The sequence below is a fragment of the Pinus tabuliformis genome, chromosome 6, assembly GCF_031772625.1.
Source record: "Pinus tabuliformis cultivar Carrire ecotype Pingquan chromosome 6, CPIR1, whole genome shotgun sequence".
Classification (NCBI taxonomy): Eukaryota; Viridiplantae; Streptophyta; class Pinopsida; order Pinales; family Pinaceae; genus Pinus; species Pinus tabuliformis.
In genome coordinates this window covers 547,215,020-547,221,019 of record NC_142292.1, presented here as the reverse complement: position 1 = coordinate 547,221,019, position 6,000 = coordinate 547,215,020, and positions in this window count along the sequence as shown.

Here is a 6,000-nt window from a genome sequence, read left to right as displayed (position 1 = left end):
AGTGAAGGGGAAGGCCTCCAACCCTCCTGAACATATCCAAAATATTCCAGGTCTCTATATCGTGGAGCAAATGGAACATGTTCCAGTCATGCAAATAAACATCCCTGAGGTAAACTCTCTCCTCAATGCTCTCCAATCAAATGCCTGTATTTGTAGGTTTAATGGCTTTTGGCCAAAATCTGATGTATTACATTGATGGATTTTTTCCACTTGGACATCAAACTATGACCTCTATTTGTAGTCAAAAGGATTTTTCATTGCTCAATTTGATACTCAAAAAGATCTGGAGTGTCCTGAATGAAGGGTCATGATTGTGGGTTAGATGTGGGTTTTTCATCACTTCATGGTTGTCAAAATTTAATGCTGCAAATATGGTGGTTACAACAATTCCAATTTGGGTGAGAATCCCAAACCTCCTCTATTTTTCCGGCATCTAGGAGTGCCTTAACAACCCACCCAATCACCGTCTATCCAAGCCCCTATAGACTAATTATATATTTAAAGACTAATATTTCTCCTCACTACCCTACATGTTATAATTTGGATATAATATGTACGAGCATCAACACAAGTGTGAGACTGTTGCAAGCCTGAACACATCCCCCTCTATCCTCCACTCTTTAAGTTGTTATCTTTCCTTCTTTACAATATTTTTGCAGTAACATCATAAGCATGTTCTATTTCTTTCATGTATCTTTGCACATTTAAAAACAACTACTAGTAATAATTATAATTATAATTACTTTTATAATCTATCCAAAATTTCCGTTAACACTCATGCTAGTCATAAGTTGTCAAAAACATCTCAAACATAAACCTTCCTTACTATTAAAAAATATACTAAATTAATATGTTATAATGGTGTGCCACGTGGTTACATTGAAGCTCATGTGAAAGAATTAAGATTGGATACTATAGATTTTCGAACATTAACACAATAGAATCTTCATAGCATGTGAACACCTTGAATGACCACTAGGTAAGAGAGGTTAGTCACGTTCACATGGTGAGCTTTCGAAGAACGATCTCAAGGATCGTATGATAGAGACCTTAGATAACGTCTCTTTCTCATGTATCGTTTCCAAAATCCCTGTAATACATTTTCATTTTCATTTAATAAATTAAAATTTTGTTTGTGTCCTTTTGTCTTTGTCAACATTATCTCTTAACTTAAAATTTATTTTCTTGGCGACCATTCGTGCTACACAACGTCTAGTCCACCCTTCTAGATCTTCTCTTCTACTTTAACAAATTCGAGAGGAGATAGCTAGTTTGAAGTTTCAATTAGTTCTACTTATTCTTTCAATTCTATAAGTATTTAAGTTATTTATCTGTTTAGATCTATTTAATTTTGAATTTAACATGAGTTGAAAGGATCATATTTTTTCAAGGGATTTTTTTTAGAATGCAAAATATAATGTGTAAATAAATTGATATCTACATAAATTAGTTAATATAGATATTTAAATTAGTTAAAAAAACTCGTGTTAAAATATTATTGAAAAATAAATGGTTTAAACATCTTACTCACACATTTTTTCTACTTTTAATTTATTTGCATGAAATTATATTATGTCATATGGAAACTAACTAAACATATATAACAAATTAGTCTTTTTTTTTTAGCCAACCTTACTTTTCTATTCAGAGAGTAGTTTATTTTTAGTTGATAAATTTTGAGTACTGATAGACAGACAAACTTACACATTGTCATCGCACTGGGTTGTAAAATAAACCTTTTGCGATTATATTTTATTATCTTCTCCATTCTCATAAAACTTTGAACTAAATAATTAAATCATCATTTTATGACGAAGGAGATTTTTATTTTTATAATAATAACAATCTTATTTTAGAAATCTCACTGAAAATTTGAAACAAATAGATATCATAAAGTTCACACTTTTAAACCTCAACATTTTAACATTCAAGTGATAATCGACAACAATTCCAAATAGGATAAACTCAATATATATGTCCTTCATAATTGATTGATGTCCTTCCTAATTGATTGGACAAAAAGGTAAATAAGAAGAAAATGTATGCAATGACTATGATAATGAGGACTATTTCTAAATAAGATTATGCTCCTTGAGAAGCTAATTGCAATATTGAAAATGAGAACCCTTTTTGTCAATCATCCATCTACGTCTCAATAGTACAATCAGTAATTAGTTCTTAACATTGTATTCTCCTTGTTTTTTTTAAATATCCTATTCTATTATAATATATGGTTTCTCTTTACATATCCTACTCAAATTATAATTTATAAATATGGTTATGAATTTTGTTTATTTTTTTTAAATATCCTACTCTATTATAATATATGGTTTCTCTTTACATATCCTACTCAAATTATAATTTATAGATATGGTTATGAATTTTGTTTATTTTTTTTAAATATCCTACTCTATTATAATATATGGTTTCTCTTTACATATCCTACTCAAATTATAATTTATAGATATGGTTATGAATTTTGTTTTGGTTATAAGTGTTTTAATAGTGGCGTGAATATGATTATCATGATAAGATTTGATTTGATTTGTGGATGAAGTTGTAATTTGGAATCATTGCATTAAATAAAAAGAATGATTTATTTTTGTGTTTTTTATTTTTTTTCATGTATTTATGATTGAAGTAATATATTTTTTTCTCAATTTATTGTTTGTGGAATTAAATTTAACAATTACAAATATTTTTTTCCTATATAATCAAACATATTACCATCTATTTTTTGGGTAAGGGTAAAATATTCTTTAGGGTTCAAGGTTATTTAACAATTAGATTGAAGCCATTACAACAATATACTCAATCTGAGTTCAATATGTCATGTGCAGGAATTGAACTTGTGTGGGGAGGATAACAATCATTCCTCCCAACCACTCGAGATAAACCCAATTTACAACAATCACGTATGGTACCACCACTCCTCTCTATGTGTGATGTTGAATCTATTGCATTAATGTGGAGTACACTGATGAAGGAAATAATTTGAAATGTTTTGGGGATATATCTAAAGGTTGAAATCAACCAAGCCTAGAAGGACATTGTCACATGTGCTTCCCTTTGTGTTGAACTTAAATTTTGGTCAAGGTTTACCAAATTCAACTGTTTTAGAGTGAAACAATTATCATTGTCTCTAGGGTATAGATTATCAAAATATGAATTTTGGATGCTAGGTAGGTTAATATATCGATCATTTGAATGATGCATATGCCAAGGATAATAAATACCATAGAAAAAGCGGAAAACCATCTAACCTATGCATTGGAATATGAGTCATGTAGCTCCTCCCAAACAACAACCACTCACTCTAAGTTTAGGGCATCAACAATTAACTCGATCCTACCTTCTAAGGTAGATGAAGATCAATAGTGTTTGGTTTTACAAACTAAACCAAACTCTAGTACATAGGTTCTTCACACATAATATAAATCCTCAAGGGGGTCGAAGCAACCACATGATTTGAATAACTCTAATTTAAAAGGAATTGTGACATACATTTCTGATGGGGAATACATTTGCCAATTAGTTTCACAGCAACATTCACTTGGGAAACATTGGTCAATTGAGTAAAAATATGTGTAAATGAAAAAAGGATAAATAATGGATACATATCAATGTACAAGAGATATTCCAAGGATATACAAAGTTTGTTCACAATTGTATAGACAATGTTCCATCATCAACTCCACTTAAGTGTCTAACTCTTCATATTCTTCATTAAATTTTTGGATTAAGTCCTAAGAGTCAAATGTTGAATACGAGACCCAATGTTGAAATTTTACATTTAATTTAGACATATTTGACCATTTTGAACATTTATATGGGTGGTTTCGGAAAGAAAACCGTCAATGTTGACATGAAGTAAAACTATCCAACTTGTAAACTTCATAAATTATACGAAAACCAATCCATCATTTAGGTGTCTAATTAATATATTATTATTTTCTATTTTATATCATTGGTCATGTGAAGAGTTATGACTCTTACACTCTACTTATATATGTATGTATGCATGGCCATGCATCAATTTAGCATGACATGGATTAATGTAGGATGGTCATGCATCAATGTAGGTTTCCTTCAAATTGGTATTGGATATTTTCATACATCCTTGCATATGTCCATGCTACCATGAAGCATACATGCAACCACGATAATGAATTTTATGGAATATGTAGCCTACACATGTTCATGCCTCCCCAAGCCATCATTCATATCATCAAATGAACCTTGGGTATTGAATCAACCAAACTATCAAGAGAGGCACCAAAAGGGTCTTAATTGCAGTTTACAAATTCTAAAATCATGGACATAACTGATGGCCCATCCACCCATATGATTTTGGGTCATTAACGATTCAGAAGTAGGTGATTCAATAAATCCTTACATAACGAGGAGAAAAAAAAAGCTCTAGGACCCAAATGCCATATAACCTCCCAACTTAGAATTAAGAGGCGAAATTAAAAAGATTAAGGCCAAAGGTGACTCCAAAATTGAAACTAGTGATTTGAGTGCAATGCAAGTAATCAATAAAAAACTTGGCACTCTTATGGATGAGAGTGTAAATCACAAATTTCTCAAGGTTGAGGTTGAAGCATTGAAAAACATAGTAGAGGAAATAGTAGTACAAATTCCCCCACATGTTTTCTTAGCCACACTATTCATCTAACAATGGTTCATTTAATAGATTTATGCATAAGATAAATTTTATATACCTAAATTTTATTGTGAGGGGAAAACACAAGATGGATTAATATAATCAAATGCTTTTTCAGGATATATTAGATACACAATGAGGAAGAGGAAATTAACCTTGTGCCTACGCATATGGAGAGACCATCTTGTGATTATTTCTTATGATGGAACTCAAAATCCGATTGATTAGAAAGACACTGGATACATTTTTTTTCAAAATATTTCAGGACATTGATGAGAAGAAAGTTTTTTCCAAACTCACATGATTGAAACAATCAGGCACAATGGACGAACATTTTCATGATTTGAATGTATTCTTGTGCCAAAGACCTATCTAATGAATGTTTACTTCAAATTGTAATATCAAAGGTGAAACATAATATAAAGGAAAAAATCAAAGTACTAGATATCAAGGATGTAAAGGAAATGCTGCAAAAATCAAAACTCACTGAAAATAAACATATGTCCTATTAATGGCCTTCTTGTCCCCAATTTGAAAATTCAAGTCTAAAATATATTCCACGTCATAAAAGGATTCCACCATCAAATACAAGGAAGGATAAGAGTTGGTGTTTTAAATGTAACACTCTCAATTAGAGTCCATGCCATAAAATCAAGGACACAATGTTTTATCTATGCGAAAAAGAATAGCAACAATGAAAAAGAAGAAGACACATGTGGTACTTCTACATTTCACAAAGAAATTGACAATGAGTGATTTAGTAATCAAATTACTACTCCCACACTCTCTATTGCTACAATAATGGGTATATATCAATGTTACGCTGTTAAGTTTTTGATGCAATGCTTGTAGATAGTGGTCATTAGCATAGTTTTATCAATATAATAATAGTGAAACAATTTAATTTATTTTTCTTCCCTACCTTAAACTTTCAAATCATAATTCCATGGGACATAACTACCTCTAATGATGGGAAATGCCATAAGATAGAATTGACTATCAATGGATACCAATTAAGATATTTAATGTATTCAATGATGATTGGGGGGTAGTTGTTGTTTTAGGAGCCCAATGGTTGGCCACTATTGGTATGATGGAGTTAGATTTACATAAATAAAACCAATATTTTATGAAACTGGAAAAAAATACAAATTTCATAGAATTAGTAGCCCATCCAACAAAATGAAGAAAATTATTAAGAAAGGAACCCAATCCTACGTTTTACATTTTTATTCAATGGAAGGAGCACCTGATGAAACGATGTCCCCAGAAGGGCTTGGTAAGATAATTAAGGAAATATAATACATTTTTTAAAGATTTACCTTAAGGTCTCC